Source organism: Oreochromis niloticus, linkage group LG4, assembly GCF_001858045.2.
Source record: "Oreochromis niloticus isolate F11D_XX linkage group LG4, O_niloticus_UMD_NMBU, whole genome shotgun sequence".
In the NCBI taxonomy this organism is placed as follows: domain Eukaryota; kingdom Metazoa; phylum Chordata; class Actinopteri; order Cichliformes; family Cichlidae; genus Oreochromis; species Oreochromis niloticus.
Genome location: NC_031969.2, coordinates 31,515,773 through 31,533,451, shown reverse-complemented (window position 1 = coordinate 31,533,451; position 17,679 = coordinate 31,515,773). Strand labels below are relative to the sequence as shown.

Below are 17,679 nucleotides of genomic sequence, written 5' to 3'. Positions count from 1 at the left end.
TTTTGGCTTTTCATGAAGAGATAGAAAAAAAAAAAATCTCTTCAATATTTGCCACACATGTCCTTCATCGCTGAATTGTGGTATTCAGGAGGTTCTGAATAGGCACTGTACTCCATTGTCTAAGAATGCCAGAGAAAGCAAACAGCCGCACAACGCACCAATTACAGCGTCAACTCTCACGAGCAGCGCCGCATGCGTGTCGAGACTGGAAAACATACGATGGGCTCGCAATTGTAATCAGAACTGTTTAAATAGTAACAAGTCTGCAAATTAGTCGTTCTGTCGCTCATTATTCAAGACGTGCAATCACTAGTTCCCAACATCCCAAAGTCTGGGAGAGATTTGAAAAAACCAAAACACACAAAATGCAAACAAATGAAATAACAGAAGCTCAAACCCTCGATTCAGTCGATATAATTTAATCAGCAAAATGTGTGATTAAAATATTTAATGAGCTCCAGCATATGACATTTATTGACTTACCAAATGTCTCTTTCTTTATACATTCAGACATGGCTGAACACCTCCACAAAATGATTTCAAGCTGACATATATAATTTGACCTTGTCAGAAGCTGATCTCCTTCCCCCCACATTTCCTCGTGCGTGCTGTGTAATTGAGCCTTCAGGGAGAGTGGAAACCCTATCGGCCCTCGCTTTGTACGGATCTGTATGGATGATCAGGACTGGTTACCAACTATCAAATCAATAAGTGCAGATACACAAGCAGATAGCGATGAATATGGGTTGACGGCAATTTATCTCCCCTTCACGAGCGGTTTATTAACTGCGGAGATCACAGACTTACATTAACAGAACCTCTGGGGTAAATTCTTAGCAGTGAAAGATATATGTAATTAAATATGTTTCCTAGCATAAAAGGCTATTAACTTCCCTTCGATATATTTCTCCACAATGAAACATACAATATAGGAAAAGATACATTTAAATTGGTCAGTGACCAAGTCAGAAGCAGACAGGCGTTCTGCATTTAAATTGCATAAATTTCCTACGAAAGCCACTGGCAAATCCAAAATGAAAGTTCCATTAATTCACAGAGTTTAAATTACTTTTTGTGATGTAGCTTTTGTAGTCTTTCTTTGCTGCAAATGTCATAGCTTTGATGATGGTTATAGGTGGTCGGTTTTATTTTTAGGCCATGAAATCAGGAATTAATCGGAGGCAAAACCGGAGGAGGAGAGGCCTGTCTTGTTTATCTTGATTTGTGTGTCTTTGTGCGTTAAGCCACACGGGTTCAGTAAATTCGCCAAGGCCAGACGGAGGCGGACGTCAGTCTCAGGCTGATCGTTCACTTTTGCTGACACATCAGCGACCAGAGGCTCGTCGGGTCTCGAGAGCTGCCGATGTCTCGCTGCACGCTTCTAACAATCGGAATCAATTCCACATTCAGACTCAGTGACTTGGAAAATGCAGAAAAAACAGCACCTATAGCAGCTAAACCAGAAAAGCCCGAGAATTATAAAACAGCAGCAGAGTGAAGTCCAAACAACTAAAACGTGGGGTAATATAAATTCAATTTTAAGCATAAATGGGTGCTGTGGTGCATGTGATCCACGTTAAACCACATCATAAAAATGCAAATGCTTTCATTCTCACTCCAGGAGTTTACAGTCCAGCAACAAATCTAATATATTGTGGGATGTTTAACATATAGATCTTTTCATTTCCCACATTCGAAGCAAGCGAGGCACCGCACAATATCCTGGGCTTCACAAATGTAATATAACCCGGATTGCAATGGGCCAGTGTGATGCAGCTGTGGCATTAGGGCCAATGGGAGCTCTTTAAATGAGAGAGTGGCTGTAAACACCACGTCTACTTTCTCCTCTCGCCGGCATTACTAGCGAAGCTGATGACAAGTGCCGAGCAGCCCTCTAGTGCCTTTAATACAGCGAGAGCATCCTCCAGGGGAAATGCAATCTGTGTCCTCTGTACAGATCCACTGTCTGCACTTCCCCACATGTGAGCTGCTATCATATTATACTCCCCGCTCTCGAAATGGGAGAAGGAAATAGGAAATCGGCTCGGCCAGAGATGAACCAGGAACATAATCAAAAAATAGTGTGGCGCAAACGGCGCAGATCAGCCCGGCACGCAGACCTCCCCTGGCTGAGCGCTAAACAATAAGCAGCGGGGACTGCTCGGGATTCTTACGCCGCTGAGAAGAAAGTACGCCCCTTTTTTCACCCCTCGGGCATCTATTGGCTTATAGCAGCTTATATATTTAAGATGGGAGATGGGAACAGGGATACTTCCCTCATGTGGCGATCCCGCATGCTTTTATTGCCAATAAAAACAGCAGAAGTGCACAGACAAAAGAATCTGTGTGTGTGAAACATTATTTAGCTGACCTTGCCCATTACTGGGGTCCTTTTAGTTTTGCTTTTTTCCCCTCTCACATCTGAGCTGAACAAAAAGACACAAAAATGCAGGGTTGACTTTTTGGGAAAAGTATGCAAAATCTCAAAGTATGAATGACACTTTTGCTGGATTGTTTTTGTTTGAGCTGTGCAAAGACAGCACAAAGCCTAATCTAAACAGCCGACATCAAGAAACACACTGCACGCCTTACGAAAGGAAAAAAGGAAAACACAATCTGCACTTTTTCTTTTTTCGCCTGCCTGCCTGAAAAAGACAAAGACACTTGAGCTGTGCATGGATGGCGAGTATGGTGTTGGATCAGTGTGTGGAGTAAAGTCTCAGTGTGGGTACGAAGTAAATGTGCCAAACACGTGTGCGTGTGTGTGTGTGTATTTGTGCGTGAGAGACAAAGTGTGTGTGACAGCGTTAAGCCTGAGTGAGAAGTGAAAGGACTGCTGTACTCACAGTTGTGCTCTTGTTTCCCTGTGGTCTGTCGGCGTGTCAGAGTTTCATCCTTTCAGCATCTCTCCCTGGGCTGGGCTTCCTCTTCCTCTTCTGACCAAAAGGTGTGAGGTGGTGGTGGAGGAGGAGGAGGAGGGGATGCACGGATTGAGCACAGAGGAATGAGAGAGAGAGAGGAAGAAGACGAGGAGGAGGGAGTGTGAGTGAGCGAGTCAGAGAAAGAGAGAGAGCACGCTTTGGATGAAGGGAGGGCGAGCGGCAGCTTGCGATTGGCCTGTCAGTCCGGGAGAGGGTGCATGGGTCTCAGTGGTGTCAGGGCGGCGAGCTGCCTGCACCCCAGTCGCTCTGCCGACGTCTCAGATTTAAACACCTCGAGAGGCGGTTGTATGGTTCCTGCGGCACACAACACACACGCTCGCTGGCTGGCTCACGACTCACACACTCTGCATCCACATCAGAGAGAGAGGGAGAGAGAGAGGGAGAGAGGAAGGAGGAGGGAGGGTTGATAGAGTGAGGCAGACAAATTCAGAGGGCCGATGACAGCTTCAAGCTGAAGCTTCTCCTTGGCTCCTCATCAATGACAGGTACTGAGGAACAAGAGACAGAGGGAGGCTCCCCCCTCCCATTCACACAGTTCTACACACACACACACACACACACACACACACACACACACACACACACACACACACGTATTCCTGTACACACACACAAATCACTCCTCCATATCCAACCACCGTCACCCTCCCTCCCCATCTCAATTACCATAGCCGCGACAGATGTATTGGGCTTGTCAGCTCTCAAGCATGGCTGTGGAGGAGATGTGGGCTAACTTATCTCATCTAATTTAACCAAGCTGTAATCAGACAGCACTATGGAGCTCATTTATGGTCCGACTGTTTTGGAGGTGGTGGGGTGGGAAAGCAGCAGTAGATGTGGGAAGCTCGGGGCATGGAGACAGACGCAGACAAACTGCAATTAACTCAGCCTAGGTCAGAGAGCTGCATCTGTGAGGTTCAGACCGAAGTCGTTTGTACTGGGAACCGAACTTGGAAAATAAAAAGAAAAGGAGAGGGGGAAAAAAAACCATTGTTAAAGTCCAGAAAAAAAATGCAGAAAAACAAAAAATTCCCCAAAAGCTGCAAACTAGTTAGAGTGATTTAACTGTGACGCATGATGCTGTCGATGTAATTTGGGTAATTTTAGCGAGCCAACACCCTGAAAGATTTCAAAAATGCCGTTCTGTCTGAACAAGAGGCAGTGGTAAGGATATTAAGCCTGACGTTTCTGCAGTGGACGCCCAGCTCTGCAGCTTAATGTCAAGCACCGGAATTTTTTTTTTTTCTTCTCCTCATTAACCGTCGTGCCCGGTCAACAGCAGACCGACTCCAATCGGCTCCACACAGAGTCCCATGAATCCCATCTCCGTCCTCTTCACTCCACCAAATTCAATTAAAAAGAGAAATTGGCAATTAGATCACTGTTATGATCCTGTAACAATGATCTAATCTGTAATTCATTGGCTGGTGTTCCCCTGGGGTGGGGTGGGGGAGGTTGGGTTGATGTAGTGGCTCAGAGACTCCTTGGCATTCACCTCGGCTCGGGCGGCGCATGAGGCCGCGGGTGGAGCGGTGGGACCGAAGGCCTCGACGGTGCCACCGCCGGGGCCTCGGCTTGCCCGCGGCAAGAACACGACCTGTGACGCGCGCTCATTTGTTTTGTTCTCGTATGCGCGCAGGTTGCAGGTGTAATGTATGCAAACACGTGTGGGGACTCACACAGATTTACAGCTGATGTGCAAAAGGCAGAAATGTGCACAAACGTGGGCTCCTCACGGGAGGAGCCGTAATTGAATTAAGTCAATTCCATTTGGCTAATGAAGGGGAGGGGAGTAGCTTGCCCTTTCAGATGCTTCAGGCTAACAATCACATTGAGACACGGGGGGATGTGGCTAGAGCAGGGTGGGGTCACAACATGTAGACTGGAACCAGTGTCTTGTCACCACCTTTGTAACTGGAGTCGTGCTACTGGAGCCCCACCACATGTGGACTGTCTGGAGCCGTCAGCGTCACTCCTCTGACCCAACTCGGCAGTCATGTTTGTGTTGTTGTCATTTAAAAAGCCCTGTTTCCTGGCAACATTTAACACATTAAAGGCTGTTTTATCTTATCATCCATCTCGTGGCGCTTATATTTAGTCTAGGGATAAATGCAGTGTCCTTTATGGCAGACACGCACACCTACACAGACACAGAGCCAGTGGCAACAGGAAAGCAAACTGACTATCATATATATGAGTGTGTGGGCTTGCGGCACACACGCTAACGCGCACACACAGACGCACAAACAGGCGCAGGAACAGTGTGATTGCTCTGCTTCGCTCGTTTAGCACTTCTAAGGCAGAGATCCCCAGAGGCCACCCATCACATCCAGTTACTGTGGCACACAGACACGACAGAGCCCCACCTGCCTGCTCTCACCTCAATCTGTAGGAGGCAGGAGGCTCTGGCACCATGTCGCTCCCTTTCTCACTTACTCTCTCACACACACTCACACACACACACACACACACACACACCAAAGATCAAAGATGTGGTCACAGAGGCACCCACACAGATACCTCGTATCAAAGATCAAGAGGACTTCCCGATCTACAGACTTTAACAGACTTGCCATCACACACGTTAGCTCGCTACAAAACCTCTCCTCATCTTAAATCACAAAGCTGCACGCCTAAAATGCATGTGGTAACTCGCCGCGGCGTCGCCATACTTCACACGAGACGTGCGAAGAAGCCTAAGAATCGTCAGGTAGCAACCCCGCGAGAGCAGAGAGGATATTGTCATTTCCAACATAGCACCAATTTTAACAAATTTAATGTTATTACCCAGAATGAGTGAAATGTGTTGGCTGCAGAGCGCCAGTGAGAATAACAGATGGAATAAATGGGAATTGCTACCTTTTTTTTTACCGCTAAAGAAGAAGACTAATGAGACAGAGCTGCTTTCACTGTTGAGTCATGCTGATGGCATCAGGTGCTGAGATAAAGATGTAATAGCCTGCTCAGGGGTGCTTCCCTAACACATGCAAAAACAGAAGTGGGAAGCAGATAGCTGGTGTGGGACTATGTTGTTCGGGGTGAAAGCGGGGATATGAGAGGGTATACGAGATGGAGGAGGTCTGGCCGGTGATTAGTTAGTTCCCTGCTGGTTGAGCCTGACATGTCACAGGTTGACATGGGATGCAATTATAGAAGGGAAGTTTCCCAGCCCCTCAGGCATGTGCCAGCCATGCTGTCAACGCTGGCTGATGTGTCGGCTCTTGGCACCGCCAAGGGTGTCACAGGCTCTTATGTGTGCTCAAAACTGCTACACTCCCATGAAAATTGGCCTTAGCTTTCCCCGAATGCATTGGATGATGACTCTGTGTGTGTGTGTCTGCATATGGCTGTGCACACACGCTCAGCTACCTTTGTTTGAGTATTAGTTAAACCCTTCTCCACTCCCAGCCTTCTCTCAGTCTCGCTCTTATTTCCTCTGAAGCTACAAGGTAAAGCCACAACACTTGTGATTCTGCTGGCTTCTCATGCTGTTCCCACATCTTCTCTTTTTCCCCCGTATCAGCCTGCATATGACTCTGCCAGCAGTGCGAGTAAGCTCTATAAGACCCAAGGCAAATTACCTCAGCGGGACACTGCGCTTCTGTTCCCCTCGCTTCCTCTTCCTCTTCCTCATCGTCCTCTCTTTTCCCCCCTTCTCTGCATGTCACAAATCAAAGTGTGCACCTCAGCTCTGGCTGCACGTTGTGGGAGTGCAGCTTAAAATGAATTCAATGTCCTCCACTGGCAGATTCATGCCTATCCTACAGTGTGAGAAAAAACTGCTCCACTATGTGGGAAAAGAGGGAACATGGTCTTTTACTAAAGGACACAGATGGCCATCTGAACTTTTGTCAAATCTTTTTTTTTTTAATCATAACATTTTTTTTTCCTCAGAAAATTGATTTGTACAAAGACTTCCATACTACCATCTAGTGGCTTGAAAGCCACGCTAGAGGGCCATCAGGTGTGATTTTCCACTTCAGACAATTTTTTTAGGAGGCGAAATGGCCTGAAATTGGATCCTCCAGCAGCTTGCAGCTCCTATGAACTAGCCTTGGGCTACACAATACTTAGACGCAGCCCTTCTCTGCTCCCATTTCCAGAAAGATTCAAGTTCTAAAGATGCAGGCGCTAATCCTAAGAGAGGGGGTGGAGGAGCGGTTGTGGGTGCGACGCTCGGCGACTTTCTCGCCAACAAACACGTCCAACAGTTGCATGCAAAGATAAGTGTACGGCATGTGTACACTTGTAATTTAAAGCTTAAGAAGTGCCACGCAGCAGCCGGCTCTGAGTCACCGGGGTCTGCCGCCGTGCCCTCTTAGTGTTGTTAGCATCAACTGTAGGACGTGTCCCTGTGTCCTCTACCTGAGGCCCCGCTGTGATCTCACAGCAGGGGAGCGTATGATGCTTCTTTGCCCCTCACAGTTCGTAGCCTAACACCCCAACCAAGAGGGCCTGATTAAATCCGAAGAACAAGGGCTAATTAAATAGGGATGATCGGGGAGGAGTAAATTATTTAACACGGCCCACACGTACTGATGGCTCTTCTTCAGATCTCGAGTCAGAGACTCCTTTTTGTTGCTTTTGTCTTCTCTCTGACTTTACATCGTCTTTTCTACTCCTTTACTGCATTTGCACTAATGCTGTTTCATGTCTTAAATTGCTTCATTCAGTAGCCGCAGAGCAGTCGTGAAGCAGTAACAGGAACAAATGCTCGGCCAGAGCTGGTGCAAGATAACATTGTGGGTTGATTAAAGACAAGGAGGGAGATACCAGCACCATCCTTTCAAATCAACATAGAATGGGTGACAGAAATATCCCCGTGTGGCAAATTTAACAATGGACTGAGTTAAAATGTTAACTTTTGGGTCCTAATGCTTTATATACACACACACACATATATATATATATATATATATATATACCACCTACCTACCCGAACCCATGCATTTTGAAATAAATAACCCTTTCTGCTTTATTATACCCCTTAGAAACCTGTAGACTGTTAAGAGAGCTTTTTGCTGTGCTGTGCAGTATGACCAAAAGTTCACAGGGAAACTCATGTATTCATTCACTCAGCAGGGGATGGCATTTTCCATTTTTTCTCTTCTGTGTTGTGGTCTTTTTCTGACAGCAGTGCTCTCTCTGGGCCAATTTCAGACTTTCTGATCACCCACTGCACCGTGCTCATCTTTCAATGGCTACAGGGTGCTAACTGCAAAGCCTAAAGCCCCACAGAAAATCACTGACCCGTGACAGTGTGGACTAGAGGAGAAAAAAAAACCCTGATCCGTTGCCTTGTAAAAGAAAATTGAAATTATGCATTTACAATCTGTTGTCACGAAACAATTAACCTTGAGAAAAAGCCTCAAATGACCACAGCAAGGGAGCATCTAAATGCAGCATTCAATATTTCCCGTCATTACGAGTGCTTGAACAAAGGAATCAAATGAATCAATTAGTTTACATAACACCAGGCCAACTGTTACTTCCAAAAAGGGAAACTTGTGCCAGATTGATTGTGCCAGACTGTGCAAACTTTGCAGAGAAAACAACATATGCATATTTGTCATATTTAACTCCATAGGTGTTCGCTCTGTTATTACCGCTCCCACTTCCAACTCCTTGCACGTGTGTTTTCCCCATGGACCTCGAACTTCAGCAGAGAGCGAAGACCACTTTCTGTGCTGAACAGAGTCGAGTGTCCAGTTACGATCCACAGAGGCTGACCACTTTCACCTGAAGACCACGCATCGTGTCCCGTTGCACCTGTTGTGAACAGAAGCATTCTCATCTTTCACAGGATTTTTATGCTGTGAATTTGTCCCAGAGGGTCACACTGTCGACACTGGAATCTACTGTAATATCCCGAGGCTTCATGGCACCGTATGTCGGCGTACAGGACAGTGAAAAGGTTGATTTTTGGTTTACGCCAAGCAATGATTTTAAATGTTATGGGCAGAGCTGTGGAACTGTTTGATCACACCTTGGAAAATGGTCCCTGTTCTGCAGAGACGATGGAGTTAAAAAATACACATGCTTCAAAATAAAAAGTGAAGCAAGGAGAGCTCCATGCAACAGCCAATAGACATCGCTATTGGCAGAACAATGAAACTACATGACTTCATCTGGGATAAAACCTCCATCACCTCAAGGGCTGAAATGTACGGTGGCCCTGAGAGGCCAAACAGACTGCAACTTAAGAAAACACCAGCAATAAGAAAAACGCTGCAAAAGCACACAAAACACAACGGAAATAGGAAAAACGGAAATAGGAATAAACAGATTTCCAAAAGCACAAGGGAAGTGTTTCTGGGGAGACAATAACCAGACGGACCAGTTGCAGGAACCAAAATATGCTAAGAATTGCACTGAGAGACACTTAAAAGAAGTGGAGGATCTGTCGGTTTTGTGAGGAAAGAAAATATGAGAGGTAAGTGTGTTAGCCTAACTGTTAGAATAAAAATCCGTCATCAGTATTATATGAATCATGAGATTAAAACACACTTACCATGCTTTGGTTCCTGCAACTGGTCCGTCGGGTTATTGTCTCCCCGGAAACACTTCCCTTGTGCTTTTGGAAATCTGTTTATTCCTATTTCCGTTTTTCCTATTTCCGTTGTGTTTTGTGTGCTTTTGCAGCATTTTTCTTATTGCTGGTGTTTTCTTACGTTGCAGTCTGTTTGGCCTCTCAGGGCCACCGTAGAAATGTGCATTTTTGATCATTTTCAGGGTGAAATATTTTGGCTAATTACATTTTTTTGTTTCCAGATATTAAAATTAGGACAACAATTAATGAGAACTTCAGGAATACATATTTATGACATATTTATATTTACTGCTACAACATTAGATGCTTGTATTAAAGACAGCAAAAGTTTTAAATACAGGAAGTGTAGTGTCAGTGTATGTGAAAGTAATTGTTGTGAGGCGTCAGATTGCTTTTAAATGTTTGGATTTGTTCTAGGTCGTGGGCCGTGGGCCGGGTTTACATAAACTAACAGGCACAAACACTGCTCTGCTCTGAGAACAGCATCCCAGGAAGTTTTGGAGGCTGACCAAAAGACTATTATAAAGCAGAGAGTTACCAAAGTTAAGAAAGGAAAAAAACAACAGTGGATACAGCCGCTAACAGCCGGCGTGCATGTTTATTCACCCGCTCACTGAGCACTGGTTCATTAAAAGAGCCCAGTATGAAACTGGAGTTTTGTCTCAGCTAATGCTAAAACACTGAGCTGGTTCCTTCCATTCAGAGCACTGTTGCATAGTCAGAACTGAAAGCTGTATTTAATATATTACTAAAATGTCTCGTATGGATGATCAGACTGAAAGGGTTACAGCTTCAGGGAAACCAACACGCAGATTTATATCAACAATATCTCTCATATCTGTACCTTACAAAATAAAGCCCCTCGAGATTATTTAGCCTGTGAATTGGCACAGTTTAAATGAGACTGCAAAAAGAAGAACCCTGAATATTTACAGTGCAGATAAGCCGCTCTGCAAACTGCTTTATCTTTAAAAGTAAGTAATGGTACCAAAGGGCTACCAAGGCTCCATTAGCTTCTTATCAGACTTTTTGGCAACTACTGGTTGCTAAAGAAACCTGCAAATTTCCTTGTTGGCGAGTTGCTGGCAGTTGTAATTGGTCAGAAAGCCGTGCACGGTGCTGCACCAAAAACCCCCTCGCTTTGGTCGCTAGGAGTTTGTGTTTGGAAGTGTGTTGGGTACAGCAGGGAAGAAGAACTTATTTTAAAGTTGAACATTGTCTGCGTCCAGCTTGAGATGCACTTTTTAAAATTTCACCACATCTCGGACTGTAAATGGTAAATGGCCTGTATTTATATAGCGCTTTTATGGTCCCTAAGGACCCCAAAGCGCTTTACATATCCAGTCATTCACCCATTCACACACACATTCACACACTGGCGATGGCAAGCTACATAGTAGCCACAGCCACCCTGGGGCGCACTGACAGAGGCGAGGCTGCCGAACACTGGCGCCACCGGGCCCTCTGACCACCACCAAATGGCGAATGTTGGCAAACGAGCCTGCCAAAACAAACTACCTGCAGGGAACAAGTGCAATCGCAGCATTATATATGTTTTCATGCACTGCTACGTGTGGGCAACAGCCAGCTCGTACCAGTGCCAGGGAGTCACCAAGGGGTCTAGATCTGTGTGACTGAAGCTGCCTCTACACTGAGGGATTTGCTCGTAGCACATCACAGTTGCGTTGGGACGGTCCAGGCTTCAGTTGCCTAGGTAGGCCTCTAACGTATTTACTACCAGGTCATATGCCCATTATTCTTCTTCTTCATTGTCATTGGTATTTGCTTCATGCACGGCCCCGGAAGCTCAGAAAAGTTTCTTCTGTTTCTGTAGTTGTCGCTTTATCTTCCAGTCGCTGTGAATCACTTCCAGTGTGGACACAACTGGAGGCCTAAGCAGCCGTTTGCGTCGCTGGTGGATCTTTCATTTTAGGTGGAAAATGTGTTGGACTGAGCAGAGTTGACATGAAACTATGAATTTTGCTTTGAGAACAGAAAAAGGTCTACTGCAGTTTGTTTTTCAAGCCACTACATCTGCAACGAGCACAAGTCAGTTGGGGAAAACAGGAGCATAAAGGGACACTGGACTCACAAAAAGTGCCTCCTTCAGACTGCGGGCAACATAAAGGGCCCATATGAGATAAATACGGATTTTTATGAACCCTAAATCACGAAAGGCTCCTCGAGTGGAGGCCCAGAATAAAAATATAATAGATCTCCTTAAGAGAATAAAACACACAATGTTCCAAAGTAGTAAAGAAAATGATCGAGATGAGAGAAAACTTGGATAATATTTTCTTCTGATTATCTTATTTTCATTATGGTCGAAACCAAGTCCCCAGACTGTGATATTCAAAATTAGAACTAGAGTAACGTTGTCATGGAAACACAAGTCAGCAATACATGTGGAGCCTTGACATATCACCAAGTAAAAAAGTCCAGGTACATGTAAGGCATGTTTTAAACAGCCTTTGCAGCACAAAGTAACTTTAATTATTAACGGCTTTTGTAGCAGCCGGATAAATCGCAGTGTTTGTGGCGAGGAAGAAGAAAAAAGGACAAAGTTTCTGATCTAGATGTATGCATCTGCAATAAAATGCGCTTTTTTCCGTCTGTGCATTAAAGCAGAGACAGAGACTGTATGGGCTGTGTTGTGTCTGTGCATAATCTGGGGCATATTCATTATGAAAACAACACTTTACTCCAGTGGCAAAATGATGTTGACCTTTGCAAAATCGAATACTAGCAAACTGCGTCTCATTGTTCAAAGATAATAGCCGGGCAACATCCCTTGTAAGGCAGATGATGTTGCTGGCATGCTGAGTGCCAGCCTCGCTACTGGGTGGGTGTCGGACTGCTGATGACTCATTCTTTAGCTGCTTTAGGAAGACCTGGGTGACAGGCTTCTGTTTTAGCTACTGCAACAAAGAGTTTCCCCATGCTGCTGAATCTCGCTCCACTTAGATAAATGACTGAGCAAAACCCTTCTTTGTGTTCGCAATACCTGTCTGAGGTTTATTCAGTGCAGCGTGGTAACATAGGATGTGCGTGTGTGTGTGTAAAAGAGAAGGCGAGTTAAAAGGAGGCAGAGATGCTGGCCGGCCACCCTAAAGAAGCTTGGTTCATTCCTCTGGGAAATTGCATCACATATTGATCCATGTTCCCTGCATCTAATGGACACAGAGGGTGGAAGCGCTGGTGGCAATTGGAAAACAGCTACGGGAATAACAAGGAGTCATTAAGGCATAAAACCCAGGTTAGTCACCTGAAGACCTTTCACCTGCCTTCACATGCACCTCTCAGTCCGAGGCTACCGCAACAGCCACATATACCCAGGAGTTAGATTGCCAAAGCAGTGGGTTCACAAACTCAGACAAGCATTTGTCTCCATTACAGCCCTTACACTGGCAAATAAACAGGGGAGACAGACAATCATTCTACATTACATCCATGACTATAGCACTTTACATTTTCTATCAGCGTAACAGACTCCCTGGGCCATCTCGCAATCCTCACATTCATTTTTTACTGCCTCGCACACATCCTGCTACTCATGTGCACAGATGGAGCATTTACCAGGGAGGGATTTCCGCTACTGCTATAACATTTATGGCCCTTCCTCCAAGGCAAAAAACCCAGCAAGATCCAAAACAAGGTCTGGATCCTAACCCAAATCTGTCATGCCATCAGTGTTGTTGTACAGCTTCAAAACAAAAAAGCTGAATGCAAAACAGCCCTCAGCACCAGACAGCACCTATCCTTTCTCCCTCAACCTCACTGTCTGGTTTGTCCACACAAAGGGTAGCAGCTACGTGTTACCCACTGCGGCGCAGTTTTTCTAATGGGTTTTACAACACAGTGCTAAAAGAAAAGCAAGGGAGGGAATGTGTGATTATCATTAAAGTAGAAGGAAGGGGGAGGATCGGCGGTGATTTCGCTCTGTACATCTCACGGTTCAGGACTGCACAGGAGCTAGAATATTTATTTGATGTGCAATATTTTTATCACTAAGGGGACCGGCTAATTATTTTTAATTTATTTTCCAAACATGTTCCCTTTCAGCTGAAAATGCACAGCAGGGACCATCTCGCTATAGCTTTAATCTGATTTTTATTTTTTTTTTAGCCCCTTTTCAGTAAATAACATCTGTTATTCACACCATCTGTACTGCAGTTCAAATACCTCTCCATTATTCTTGGAGGCATGCAGACAATTTCACACATATCAGGCACTTATGTGCATGTAAATTATTGATCACCCTTCAACCCCTAAATAAAATGAATTGACTTTATGCATGTAAATAAGGTGCGGCACTTAACTGAGGTGTGTGATTTTGATTTGGTGCCATTTGGATATAAAGTGCGGTGAATGCTGAGTGCTATTACAGCCAGGGAAAGGCAGCACATCAATCTCTGTCAGAAGTGGAAACTCGTCTCAAGGCAGGAGAAGGCAGCAAGGACTCGTGGTAGCTAACACCGGCTGCATAAAAACTAAAATCCCACGAGTGAGGGGAAAACTGCTCCTGTATAATGAAGCCTCTACGAGCGTGGATACAACACCTCTATCTTAAAATGCATACAAGGTGGTTTCATTGCACCCTAGTTGCTTCTGCAATGTTGCTTTCTCCTGCAAGCGTAGCTTTGTTCGGTCAGCTGATTTTCCAAGGGTAGCACGGCAAGCGGCATCCAATATTTGATGTGTCTCCTGTATGCATGGTTAGGGATCTTTACACGGTTTTGCTCTGATGTCGGTCCATGAAATAAAAGCTGAGATGTGGTATATTCAACACTGGCCTAATCAATCTTTTCAGGTGTTTTTCATATTTTTTATTCAGCAGCTGCATGTGAAAAGGCAAATATCTTAAAGATCTTTAATCTGCCAGTTGCCTAGAAGAGTGCCTAATGTCCAAATGAGCCCAAGTGTGAATAGCGCAGGTAAATGTCTAATGGATTCACAGCGAGCAAATGGACGTCCTTTGCCCTACCTGCTGGATGCTTGAAGGATGAGGCAAAAAGAGTTTCTCCAGCAGTGACAACACATCAAATGTGGACTGTCTCCTGCTGTGTGCCAAACAATTCTCCCAACAATGTTCAGAGTTCATGTGTGAAAACAAAGTAACAGCCACAGACATAATAATCCAGAGCCATGGCACTCGAGGAATCCTGAATTGATATCTTTGAGAGAATCCTATAACAAAAAAGCTTTGTAAAGATTACCTTTGTTATACAGACTGACCAGTGAGACCAGTTATGTTCTGTTCAATTCTAGAATTCTTCAGAAAACTACCCAAATAAGTACCCAGATACATTTCAGATGCTACATGCTTTCTTCACAGGAGGACTTTGGTCAGATATTAGGGGTTCTTGAGGTTTAATTTGGACAAAGACACAACATTGACAGGCAGGCATGGTTTAGTGTAGCATTCCAGGAGAAATGTCTTTCTCGTGTGATTGTTGTTTTTTAGTGAGCTGAGACTTGCACAGACAGTCCAACCTAGTAAGATTGCCATTGCGAAAACTTTCATGGAAAGGAGTGCATGTCTAAAAAGGGCTTTTGTTCACGAGCGCTTCTTGCAGTGTTACTTTTCGCTTTGAGCTGCCTCTCACGGGATCCCCCCCGAAAAGTTACCTGATGAGCCACAGTTCTCACAGGAAACCGGGAGGGGTGGGTTGGTGGGGTGTAGAAACAGAGACAGAGAGGAAGAGAAAGCTCTCATTATTTCTCCCTAATTGCCCACGAGCGACCCTCCTGATTCCCCCCTCTGCAACCAGGTAGAGTGCCTCATTACAGGCAGCCTCCTCAGTTTTCCCAGGAGAAACCCATGAAAAGGCCATGAAAGGCCTCGTCTGACAGGGGCCAGCCAGACTGGACCAATTAACAGGGTTTTTCTGCGCTCTGACTTGCCACACTGCAGTTTGCAACTCATCTGTGGTGTGAGACTTGCAGACGTCCTAGGTCAGATTGGGATGGTTTGCTCAGAAGGGCTCGCGGTAAAGGACAGCGCCATCTAGGCAGTTGCGTGCCCCTCACACAGAGGCGCTGCTCTTTACATATTGCTGACTGCGAAAGCATTACAAAAACACAGATAAGCTTTGAGAAGGAAAATTGGCAGAGAATTAATTAAAAGTTGAAAGCAAGGCCAGTTTTAATTTTCCATTCAGGATTAAAAATTGGGTTTATTAATTTAAGATCACCACTCACACTGCGACGAGCCGCTCAAAGTTTAAAATATCGATGTTTTCTGGCGCCCTGGCATCATCGCCCCATGAAGGCTGAATGTAATTGTCTCTCAGCCTCCTAGTGCCAGGTGACTTAGTGTGTATCTGAATAAATGACCCAGTCAAGGTGAGCTCCCCGTGTCAAGCTAGGAGCATCAAAGACAAACCACGCAACCTTGCCAGAGGGCCTGTTTTCCTTTCACCTGGAGAACTCCATTTTCACTCTCCAAGGCTTTACGCATTCAAGCCCATCCTGATCATTGTAATGACTGGTCAAGAAAAAAAATGTTCAGACAACCTCCTATCTATTAGTGGCATGAAAGACAAGACTTTCAAAGGGCGTTCTTCCTCTTCAGGTTTGAAAGACATTCTCAGGCATTCTCTTCAAGGTCACATCAGTTTCCACTGGAGTGATTTAAAGCAAAAAATCACCTGAATGTAAACAGTGCTGACTGATCCAGTGGAGGACAATGATGGGGCCTGTGACAACGATACCACTCAGCAAGAGAGTCGATGACAGTTGTAGCGACAGTGTGTTTGTGCAGAAGAAAAGGGGATAAGACAAAGAGGAAGGGTTGTGAGAGGTTGGGCTGGACGGAAGAGGGGTACTGATTGGCTTGCTGTCTCATGGGGTGCGTGTTTGCCTGCGGGGAAAGGTCACGGGCCGGAACGGGTGTAACGAGGTGTGAAGGGAAGGCACTGTCCTCGGTTCGCGGACCCTAGGAGACGGCCCTGGAAAGGTGTTAATGCAGATGCTCCAGCCTCCCGGGTTCTGTTTATTACACCTTTCAGGGAGAAGCTAGCCCACAGTTTTGCCATCAGTCAATACAGCTGAAAACATGCTAATCAGAAGCCCACACTGGCAGCAAATCTAATTCCCAGGCCCACAGAAGGATAAACAGGAAAGGTAGAAAAGCTTGACTGCTGATTTTAGTCTGCACACAGCAGACTCTAAACTTTAACTCAGAAGGGGTTCACGTGTCAAAAACAATAAAAGCTTAGCACACATTTTTCCCCGATAATTCCTCCTGTCAAAAATCTCCCTCATTCCAGTTTGCGTGGTCATGTAACCATTCCAAACATCATGCACATGATTTTATATGTTGGTAGAATTACTGAAAACAGCAAGTAGAGGTGGATGTTTGGCTTTTAGCTCCCCACTAGTGTGCTGTTAATAGTTGTGTTTCTCAGAAGGAGGATGGCATTTTCCATGAAACTTAGTTCCTGCCATAAAGAGAATGCTATCCATGCGTGCTCTGTGCATACTCACTTTTTTTGTTTCCATCTTGGGCGTTTCCCTCTACTTAAAGGGGATTCTTCAGAAATGGAAATCCGAAAACAGGCGTAGCTTTGCGAATTTGATTTTAGAGCATATATAAAAGATGGATGTAGCTACTCTTTTGTAATCTGCTACATTTGTCCCATTTTTGATGCCTGCATGAACGATTTGGCTGCCGTCATCTCAGCTTTGTAAAATCAGATGTCATAAGCATGAGGTCTAATTAGTCGGTCATCCTTCTGGAAACTAATGGTGACCTTAATGTACAAAATGAACATCATGTTCTTTTCGATGAGACTTGAAACTAGGGACGGAGAGCATAACTGCATTTGTAAAGCATTTAATGAGGCTACGGATCATGGAAGTGTAAGGGTCATTTCCCTATAGGCTTCCATACAACCAGGGTGTTCACCCCCTGTTGGCTGTTAAAAATAATACAAGACTAAGGCAATTCCACTTATAGTCATAGGGGGAAAAGTACACCCTCTGTCAAGGTTTCACAGATCAGGATAAAACAAGTATATTGTCTGTGCCTTACCAGGTGTGAAAACTATATAATACTAATATATATATATATACTATATGAGGAGCATATTAAGTATTTAACTAAAACGAAACCAAAATGTAGAAGCAGTTAGTGGAAAACTGCGTGCACCTCATGATTCAGCAGTTTGTAGAGCCAACTTTAGC

General features: G+C 44.9%; 1 protein-coding gene across 5 annotated transcripts in view; it reads right to left on the bottom strand.

The window, feature by feature from the left end:
• Positions 1–3,275, bottom strand: part of LOC100705667 (RNA binding fox-1 homolog 3) — a 422,442-nt gene extending 419,167 nt beyond the window's left edge. For 3 of the 5 annotated variants that reach the window (XM_025906465.1, XM_025906460.1, XM_025906466.1), the window contains exon 1: positions 2,847–3,266. The gene's annotated coding sequence lies outside the window, so the exon portion shown is untranslated. Of the gene's footprint in view, positions 1–2,846 lie in introns of all 5 variants that reach the window. The other 2 variants (XM_025906459.1, XM_025906468.1) reach the window with 2 other exon arrangements.
• Between the last annotated feature and the right edge of the window lie 14,404 nt (positions 3,276–17,679).